At 39.8% G+C, this 11,434-nt stretch overlaps 1 protein-coding gene across 7 annotated transcripts in view; it reads left to right on the forward strand.

Moving 5' to 3' along the window:
• ELMO1 (engulfment and cell motility 1) overlaps positions 1-11,434 on the forward strand; it is a 575,941-nt gene that overhangs the window by 450,152 nt on the left and 114,355 nt on the right.

Below are 11,434 nucleotides of genomic sequence, written 5' to 3' on the forward strand. Positions count from 1 at the left end.
GCTCTTTACTCATCCTCTTGCTCAGCTGTTCCGTGGAGGTGTTGCCATCTGACAAGGAGGGCTGCAGCCTTGCACTTTGGGAGCTCACTTCTCTTTTCCTTTAAGCTGTAAGTGATGAGAGACCTGTCAAGGAGAGCTGTTCACTGGCATCATTCCCAGACCTGGAAGTATAATGAAATAAAGTTTCTTTCCAACTTGGATGGAATTCTTGCAGCTGAACATTTAAGATAGCATCTGGGGCAGTTCTGACATCCACTTGCCTGGTTGGAAAGAAGCACCCATCAGCTAATGGAACTCAGGCCTTCACACTGGTAGCCCAAGTCAAGCTGCTCTGGGCAACTCAGTTCTAACTAAAGTCTTCCAGGTCACAGGTCCCAGCAGGTGAGATGGAGCCCCCTCCTTGCCTAATGAGCCAGCAATTTGAAGTCTGCATTTCAGAAACTTTGTCATATACAAAGAGGGATATCAAAGCAGGAGCTGGTTTGAAAACCACCAACATTGGTACTGTCCCTAAACCTAGACTACTTCATGCTAAATGTTCCAGGGCACTCTTTCTAGTACCATGAGGGTAGTAGCAGGGCCATACCTTTTAGCTTTAGAGAATGATGGTGGGATAAAAGCCACATCCTAGATTCCCTAAGCCAGGGTCAAATATCTGGGCAAAGCAGGCATAAGAAGCTTTGCAAAGACCACCTTATGAGCCATCCTTCTGTTGCCTCTAAAATTTTCTGAGAACTGGGTAGAGGGACTCCTTAATCTCTCTGAACCTTAGCTTCCTCATCTGTAGAAAGAGAAGTAGGTACGTTTCCCATGAGGCTGTTAACAAATGAAAATATGAATGATGTCTGTGTGAGTGATTACTAAATTAGAATATGTATGTGAGGAGAAAATAGTCTGATTCCATCCCTTGGGTAGACACCATTTATTTTTCACGTCTCACAGAATGTCTAGTTCTGCTCTTTTGCCATGGAAGGGTCTCTCTACTTTCTGATTATTCTCCTAGATAATCCTGAGACACCACTCCAACCCTGCTAGCACTGGAGGCCACCCAGAGGGAAAGGCACTACACTTAAAACCCAGGGCCTGGGTCAAGTTTCAGCATAGCCACCAAGTAAGATTTAGGTTTCACCATGTTGCCTCTCCAATATTTAGTATTTTTTCTCCTGGATAAAATATAGATCTTATCAACTCTATCTGGTACATAGAAATGTTTAGAGAGCACATTTATTAATATATCCCATGTACTCTGTGGATTGTAAAATAAGATCTTACTATTATGCTTCAAATCTAGTATCTCCTAACTCAGCCTTGTTTATTAAGGAGGAATAATTGGAAACCTATTTCTAAGGTAGCAGAAGCTCCAGAATGTGGAGCTACAGCGATGTGTAGTTTCCTGGTTTTGGAAGCCAGTCAACATCAAATGATATTGTGCTTCTAGGGAGATGCCTGGCGGCATTCAAGAAGGCTGTGACCTGCCATAAATAATCGGTGGCTTTTACATTTGTAAGTCAAGATGTTTTTGGTCTCGGCAGATGGCCCATAAATCTTTCTGGATAGCTGAGCTTTCGCCATCCTAGCCCAACTCTTTCTTCTTCTTGAAGGCATAATGTTTGAGAAACGTGTACATTTTTGGTTCTTTCACATGCAGATTCCCAGCCACTTCTTGATGACTTTCTTCTCCACCCCTCCTCCACTCCCGCCGGCCACGCACTTCATACCCATGATGTATTCTGTCAAGAGAGGAGAAGGGGTGATTTCTTTCTCTGTCACATCTGGACATCTATTTGATATAAACCTATAGCATCCTAGATCTTGAAGTAACCTGAGTCGTAGGATGTCAAATAGATTTCATCTGGTGACAACTTAGGCCCTCTGGTATGGCTTGTTGGGGCTGTACATCTGGGCTCCATGAGCCAACAGGGAGTGAGGGGAGGGTAGTAGCATGCAGTTACCTTATTACAGGTAAAGAAAGTGAGGTTCAGAGACCGTCATTGACTTGCTAATATCCACTGTTAACAAGAGACAGAGTTCACATTTTCTTGCTCAATTTATTCAACAACCAATGTTTGCTGAATGCCAGTCCTTTATCAGGTACTGTTCTAGGCCTTGGGATTCCCAATTGTGAGTATATATGGATTAACCTGCATGGAGATTTATTTTTCAGGCAATCATTAGCCTCAACGTTGGAATTCCCTGGAATATGGAAGCTACAATAAGAAAAATTTTCAACAAACCACATTTATTTATGTATTCACTAAGTCATCTGTGCATTCACCTATGCATTCATTTCCATGCCTGTTTACATAAAGAAAATTTATCCACTTTCAAAAACTGGGCCTTTATAAGAGTTGTTTGAAAACTACTTGAAAGTAATCAGTGAAAACAAATTGTCCGACAGCTATCTTTGCCTTCCGCCTTCCTTCCCCTCTAAACACCCAAGAGAAACTGAACTGTAAAAACAAATTCAAGAGGTGTACACTATCCTAGTCTTACAAAGCAACCTACAAGTAGAAACCTGGGTGGACCAAATTTTTTCAAAAGTTTCTGAACTGTTAGAACTGTTAAAAGAGAAAGAATTTGTACCTATGGTGATCTAGAACTGTTGCAGTTCCATGTGACTTGGGTAGAAGTATAAATGGCAATGGAGATGAAAGTCTCTTATCCCCAAATTTGAATACTGTAGGTAAATATACAATAATCCTACCCACTGTGTATGGTGATCTGTCTCTGTCTACCACTCTGACTCCCCATTACTTGCTTCAAGGCCAGACCAATCTCAGAAACACTTGCACTGATGGTTTTAAGAGCTGCACTCTCTGTGTGCCAGGCATTTTGCATATTCCTTTAGTGGGATTTCTTAAACCTTTTTTAAAATTTTCAGTGTAGTGATTATTTTAAAATTACCACATGGCATGCTCTGTCAAGCAACAAGTTTTATTGAAGAGTACATCCTCCTATGCTCAAAGGATAGAGGGCCAGACTCAGGGAGACTCCAATTCTCAGTCTCTGTCCTTTTCCTAACAGTTTCAGTAGCGTGTTAAAAGCAGTATTAAAAGGCATTGTGTCACAGAGAGAGTTAGCTTATTATCCGGTTAGTAAGTGGCAGAGTGAAGTTCAAATTCAAGTGTGTCTGATTCCCAAGCCCACGTTTTTACTGAGGTCAGGTGCCTCCATTTCAACACCAACTGTACGTAGATCTATAGCTAATACACTGGAAAAGTAATCTTCAACCTGGGTGCTCATTCTTCTGAAGGGTGTGAAGACCTTTCAGGGGAAAGGAAGGCATGGATAATTAGCCTCACAATAATCCATTTTCAGATTCTCAGCTTCCACACATACATTAAAACTGATCATTTTGCAACCGCACCTGTGGCTTTCACACCAACTTCTCCCAACCGCTCTTCTCTCTCTTGATAAAAGAAAGCCCCCCGCTCACCTCCATCAGATCTTACTATGGTGTGTTGCTCAAAGTATATAAACCTTCTCTGAGAGCCAAACAAAAGGACTTGTGACCTATCTTTTAAATAAGGAACCATAAGTGGGTGTCTGTCACGTTAAGAGATGCATTCCCAATGGGATACTTCTCTTGGGTTTGGAAATTATGTATCAAAATTGGTAATAAAGTCATGTTTAAATTAGTTTATATTAATAATAATTATGCTGTTAAGCTCAATCAAGAAGAAAAGTTTTATTAGAGCCTTCTGTTCACAGGAAGTATTTTTTAAGTTAGATTTTAGTGTGTATGTGTTTTTGTTTCAGAGAAGTATGATAGGATGATTAATAAAAGACTTTTAAGCATAAAATTCCATTATGATAAAATTCTGTATGAGTAAGATTGAGGTAGAGTGGGGAAAATGGGAAATAAAATGGGAGTTTGGGTTCTAGGTCAGGCATTAGAGGATGATGGCCTGTGGCCTGCTGCCTGGACTTGTAAATACATTTTATTGGGACACATCTGTGCCCATTTTTCTGTGTACTGTCTGTGGCTGCCTTCATACTGCAGTGGCACATTAAGTAGCTGTGACAGAGACTGCCTAGAAAGCCTAAAATATTTGGTATTGAGGCTTTTACATAAATCCTATTGACCACTATTCAAGGAGGAAAATAATTATTATGATTTCCAACTATTCAAGTAGAGATTATTCATGTATTTTTAAGTGAGTGATATGGATCTCAAATTACTATTGTATGTATATTCAACTATATATTTAAAAGATGGCATACAGTTTTATCTTTTTATTTTTGAGACAAATGTCACTCTATTGCCCAGGCTGGAGTGCAGTGGCACGATCTCATCTCACTGCAACCTCCGCCTCCCTGGTTCAAGCGATTCTCCTGCCTTAGCCTCCCAAGTAGCGGGGATTACAGGCATGCGCCACCACCCTTGGCTGATTTTTCTATTTTTAGTAGAGACATGGTTTCACCATGTTTGTCAGGCTGGTTTGGAACTCCTGACCTCAGGTGATCCACCCGCCTCAGCCTCCCAAAGTGCTGGGAGCACTCCCAAGTGCTCACGTCTATAGACGTGAGCCACAGCACCCAGCCAGTTTTATCTTTTAAATGTCAATATTGTAGTACACTGAAAATGATATTCTTTGAAACTATTTCAACTTTGATGAAAATTTTCTGTTGTTTTGTTTTGTTTTTGAGACTCGCTCTCACCCAGGCTGGAGTACAGTGGTATGATCTCAGCTCACTGCAACCTTTGCCTCCTGGGTTCAAGCAGTTCTCCTGCCTCAGCCACCCAAGTAGCTGGGATTACAGGCATGTGCCACCATGCCTGGCTAATTTTTTTTTTTTTTATTAGAGATGGAGTTTCACCATGTTGCTCAGGCTGGCCTCGAACTCCTGACGTCAAGTGATCTGCCTACCTTGGCCTCCCAAAGTGCTGGAATTACAGGTGTGAGCCACCACGCCTGGCCTGATGAAAAACTTCAACTGTTGACTTAAAAATGTCTGAGCCATACATACAGTTTTTAAAATAGGGAGTGGGGAAGTCACTGCCTTAGAAGACAGGATCACTAGTGTGGCTTCCATAGTTCAAGACCATCCTAATGATGGGCCGGAGCTTGTTTCCTTCTCATGAGGCAAATTGAGGCCTATGTGGGCATCTCAGCCCTCACTCAGGCTATTGTTCTGCAACTTAGAGGGTAGCTGATAGAGACATAGGGCCCTAATGGGACAGTGTCAAAGCACAGTCCTCCTAAATGTCAGGCCTCAGTTATGCAGATCAGAAAAATTTTCCCTATACTAGCACTTCTAATTAGCCAGCTAGGGTAGAAAAAGAACAGCAGTCTCCCTCCAGGAAGCGGAGGGCTGGCTTTTTATCAGGATGTACCTGTAGGATGGATGGGAGACTGCACCATGCTCTGGCTTCACCAATTAGGTTGTACCACTCAAGTGGACATTTAAGTCTGCTTAGAAACCTTGATGCGTGTTATAGATTGAAATATGTCCTCCTCAAAAATATATACTGGAGTCCTGGCCAGCCGTGGGTGGCTTACACCCCTAATCCCAGCACTTTGGGAGGCTGAGGTGGGTAGATCACCTGAGGTCAGGAGTTCGAGACCAGCCTGGTCAACATGTCAAAACCCTGTCTCTACTAAAAATACAAAAATTAGCCAGGCATGGTGGTGGGTGCCTGTAATCCCAGCTGCTCAGGCTCAGGAGGCTGAGGCAGGAGAATCGCTTGAACCCAGGAGGTAGAGGTTGCAGTGAGCCGAGATCACACTATTGTACTCCATCTAGCCTAGGCAAATTTATGTATATATAGACATAGATATATAGATAAAGATTGAAGTCCTAACCTCAGAAAGTTCCATTATTTTGAGATAGGGTCTTTACAGGGGTAATCAAGTTAAGATGAGGACATCTGATGGACCCTAATCCCAGTATGACTAGTGTCCTTATAAAAAGGGAATACTGGATGCAGAGACAGACGTGCATAGAAGGAAGATGATGTAAAGAGACACAGGGAGAAGATGGTCATCTACAAGCCAAGGAGAAAGGCCTGGAACAGAGCCCCTTACAGCCTTCAAGAGGAACCGACCCTGCTAAGGCAGACTTCCAGCCTCCAGAACTGTGAGACAATGAATTTCTGTTGTTTAAACCACCCAATGTGCCATACTTCATCATGGCAGCCCTGGCAAACTGATAGAGTGCACTCAAAAGCACAGTTTCTTTTCATGGACTTTCCAAAGCCCAGGGACTTCTGTTTCTTTTAGCTGTGTTTTGAAATTGCCACATGGCATGGGCCATCAGGATAGGAATTTTTATCTCCTTCCCCTAAGAGCAATTAAGGTCAAAGACTGGAGCCAGAGCTCTTGGGTTTAAATCCCATTAGCTGTGTGACCTCTGGCCCAAATGGTGTCTCTTATAAAATAGAATAATAATACCTGCTTCTTAGATTACTTGGAGGACCAAGTGAATTAATAACATGTAAAACTCTTGGTGCTCGGCACATAATAAGTGCTCGACAATGAAACTTTCATTGCCATTGTTGGGGGGCCAGAAAGCAACCAGTGCCTAAGAGCACCCCAGACTCATGAATCACACAGCAAGAAAGCCCGCATGCTCCCCTGGAATTCTAGAAGTTTTATTTGTGAAATTACCTTACAAATGTTGGAGAGGTTTTAAAAAAATCTCTGCTTGCCTTTTCTCTTGTTTTATCCTGTCTTATTCTTGGAAAAGTTAATATTTGAGAATAGCTAGCATGTCCTATTAATCCTTTTTTTTAAAAAAGGATCCGCTCCGACACCAGTTGGCAGTTAGGTTTCATCAGTCACTCGAGATTATGGATTAACTCTCTGATCTTTTTACCCTTCGAGCTAATTAGCCTCTGGACAAATACGGCTAGTCACAGAGGCCAAGCACAGCTGACCAAACACATTTCAAAGAGTAAATTTAGTGAGTAAATAACACCACGCTTAGATCTCTTGGTAATACTGCTTTTCTGAATCACTGGAATCTGGATGTTTCCTTCCCAGGGAGAGGTGGAAGTGTAATGTTTACAACCCTTCAAAGCAACAGAAAAAAATGTAACAAATTAAGTCAGCTACTTCTTCCCTTAACTCCTCCTGTTCCCCCATTTAAAATTATTTCTTTTCTTATGTCTTCAAATAACAAGCTCAGTTTGACTTTAAATGGCTTAAGTGTATCCTTTGGGACAGTTGTTTAATAGACCTCTCTCAAAGGGAGGCTTCCCTGGATGCCCAGCTGAAATGTAATTTTTCTCAGTTTAATTTAATTATCACCACCTGCCAAAACTTTCTCTCACCTCCACAAAGCACCTTGAACAGTTCATGCCTCACCTTGGTGGTAAGGCCTGTTAAGTACTTGTAGATAATTATCCTCTTAATGTTTGGTGAAACTTAGTATTTCTAGAACTTTCGTTTTTTGCTGAAGACTTCTCCAGGTAGTGCTTTCCAATCTCCCTTCAAGTTGAAATGAGTCGTACACACAACTTCACCAGTGAGGCCTCCATACCTAGGTTTCCACAGTTGCAGGGAGAACATGTCCCAGGGGTGGCCCATCTCCTTGGCAATGGCAGTGAAGATGGTGTGTCCATCCTGATGTCCAGCTCTGTCGGGCACCAGGTAGCTGGAATGGCAAGGCTCCTGGCCTCTCCCCTGATATCTCCCTCATGTGAGCAGCCTTACACTCTGCATCCATGTTCTGAATGCCACGTTTCTTCCTAATCCCACAGTTCAGAGTTCTGGAGAAGCGGGAGTTCCAGATTGACTGGCCAGCTCTGACGCTGCACAACCACATACCTAAGTAACTCAGGTTTTGTTTTTTGTTCTTGCATTCAGGAAAAGAGAAGACAGGAAACTATTGTGCTCTTATTTCAGAAGAGTGGTAAAAGTGTGGTCGTTTTGTCACTTGTTACCAGTATTCAGTGATTCAACAAAACCTTTATCAAGTGAATGCTACATGCCTAGTAATATGCCAGAGACATGGAAGGAATTCAAAAAGAATACAATCCAGCTTTTGCTCTCAGGGATCTTAGAAAACAGTGAAAAGCTTATAAGGTTGTAAGCAACATTAGCTAGTTAACCACAGAGGGGGAAGCCTCCAGTGGACTAAGTTACAGGCCACAGTTTTGTGGCTACCACATTTGGAAACAGCACAGTCCACACTGGCATGGTTTTCCCAACCAGTTTATCATGTCTGCTGCCCAGCCGCATCTGGATAAATTGTGTAATATGATTTTATTGTATAGAATGCAGTGCATCTGTGTGTATTTGTCGAAGGAAGATTACCAAGAAATAGTTCATGGAACAAAGAAGGTATTAGGACAGCATACAGCATGATCCCTGGGGTGTATGTGTGCGTGTGTGTGTGTGTATGTGTATTAAGTGTATGAATATATTTGTGTGTGTGTGCATGTATATGTGTGTTTGCATGTATAAGGAAAGCCTGAAAAATGAATACAATGCTATCAAGAGTGGTTAATGCTGGAGAATGAGACTGGGGAATCCAGACGAAGAGGTTTATTTTTAGTATAGTATTCTTCGATACATATTTTTACTATCGGTATGTTTTGACTTTTATAATAATTTTATTTAACCATCAAAGTGGATTTTTGAACAACATAAATCTTGTTAAAATATTAATAAAAATTAAACCCCTTACAATAATATGAACAGGAAAGCGACTCAAGGGGTTCATAAAGGGAATGTTTTACTCTTGACTTTAATTATTAAAGAAATATGACTTATTTAGAGTTTGTTTTGGAAATATTTAAAGCAGTGATTTTCATCCTTTGCTGGATATAGTCACCGGTTGAGTCTTTTAAAAATTGAGACCCAGCCCCAGGATGATCCCAGACTTTCTAAGCCGGAATTTCAAGGGAGGCTTAAGCAAGTATGTTTTTAAACAGCACACACAGACACACACACACACCCCCCCCACATACTACACACATATATCACCAGCAGCTTCCTCAGTCAATCCTGATGTGCACCAACTTAAGGTATAAAACTAGGGAAGTGATGAAAGTGGGAGGAAGCAGTTGTGGCTGTAAACATACTGAGTTAAACTGCTTGTGAAATGACACAGATCTTAAATTGGGTTGAAAAACAATATACAATATCATGAATATTGAATTTACCATATATCATTATCACCCAAATATGAGAAAAAACTAGAAATGCAAGAAGAAATGAACAAAAATATAGCTGGACTGACATTCATTACACTATTACTCTATTATGTTAAAATATAATATATAGAATACTTCAGTAATATAAATAACATGTCAACATATAAATAATATGTACATATTGTATGGATACCTTTAAATATAGCTGTGATGGCATATCTTTACATTGTAACTGTATTATGTTAAAATATAATATATAGAATACTTTAATAATATAATTAACGTGTCAACTAATAGGTAGGTACACACTGAATTGACACCCTCCCCTGAGAGTAGGCCTTATTTTTCAGTATCCATGCAACTTTTTCAAAAATGCATCACTTACATGGCTAAAGATCCTCAGTAAATTCTCAAAGGCTTTTAAATAATCACTGAACCAAAGAGGAAATCTAAACTGCTACTAAAGATTTAAAAAATGATGACAGTGAGAACATCGCATGCCAAAACTTATGGGATATAGCCAAAGCTGCCCTCATATAGTATATTTGTAGCCCCAAAATTACTGTATTTAAATTATGTATATAGAAAGAATAAAAACAAATGAACTCAGGATATAACTCATGTTCGAAAATAACAAAAGCACCCAAAGAATACAAAAGGAAAGATAATAAAAGGCAATAAACTAGAAAATAAAAGAAATAATAGAATCAATAAGTGAATCTAAGAACTATTGCTATTAAGGCAATTACTTAATAGAAATAATTGACAGTCTATCAAACAAAATATAGAGAAAACATAAGAATTAACAAAATTTAATTGAAAATGACAGAGACATGGAGCTGATTAAAATTTAATTAATGAATTTAATCGGTGGCAATATTCGTGTGCTTTACAAAACTCAATTAGTACACACAGACACGCATGCCTGCACAAACAAAATAACCATAGGCTACCTGTGAATAATATATTTGGGATAAAATATATACATTGCTAATAAAGCAAAGTGTCATACTTTGCCAGTTGAAGTATAGATATAGTACAGTCTTTCTGAAAGTGGCAATGTTTATTAAGAACTCAAAATTTTCTGTGATATTTATCCTTCCATTCCAAGTCAAAGAGTTCATCCTAAGAAAATCAGAAGTGCAGAATAAATATTCTTTGATATTTTAAGAGACCTTAGGAAGACTCATGTCATGGGAGTGAGCTGATGATATGAATGGTTGTGGGGAGAAGTAAAACCAATATTTCATCTAGAAAAAATAGCATGGAATTATAAACTTAAAAATAATTCTGGAAGACTCTACACCACAGTGCTAACACTCATTATTGGAGTGTAAGGATTACAAGTGATTTTTAACTTCTTCCTTTCATTTTTATATTTCTTCCTAATATTATTCAATTAGAAGGTAGTATTTCTGTAATTCAATAATAAAATTACTGAAACAAAAATTTAATATAAAAATAATGGAAAGGTTCTAGTAACAGGCAAAGCACATACAAAAATCATGCCTGCATAATTTATCAAGACTCAGGATGCCACCAAATCCTAATGTTCCCCGGTTAGTTTGTTCACTTTCCATTTCCCTGAAAGGGACATGAATGAGAGGTGGAGGGAGAAGATATTAGCTAGGATGTGTTCTCTTTCCAAAACCTGAATTCTTTTTTATTTCGTGTTTCCATCATTGGGTCTTTTATCATTAATCTCTAAGATGTCAGCTGTTCATCGCCAGGTGCCTGAATCCCTACCAGAAACTCCTTTCGGTGTTACCTATCCAGGGACATGAATTTCTCTTGCTCTTTCCTTTCTCTGTGCTTTCTGTCCCTGAATCTGAGCTTTCTGGAAGTGGTCAGCAGCACCCTCCCTTTGCCAGAAGTGCAAAGTTTGGCCAACACTCCCCCTAGTGGCAATTTAACAAACTCCTGAACTGACCAACCAAAAGCCAAGGCCCAGCACTGATGCCACGCTGGGTTAACTGGGGCACTTGTTAATTAAAGACGTATCACTGGACCCTACCTCAGGAGTATGGCCCAGAAATACGTATTCTTTTTTAACAAGCATCTCAACCATGGGCTTTTGTCCCATTTGTACCCTTCCTTTGTCATTTTTGTGGAATACATGGTGATTGGGATTCAGTGTTTTATAGAAAACTTGATTCCAATTTTTAGTACTGAATGTGAGAAAAAACATTCAAACTTCAAATTGATTGGCCTAGAGCATATGGTTCTATATATTTTAGAGAAGAGAGGCAATATAAGAGTGAATCTCTTGTAAACTTAGTATACATTACTAAAGAGAATAGAAACCAGAGACGTTTGTGATTGATGTCCTCC

Source organism: Macaca mulatta, chromosome 3 (assembly GCF_049350105.2).
Source record: "Macaca mulatta isolate MMU2019108-1 chromosome 3, T2T-MMU8v2.0, whole genome shotgun sequence".
NCBI classification, from domain to species: Eukaryota; Metazoa; Chordata; class Mammalia; order Primates; family Cercopithecidae; genus Macaca; species Macaca mulatta.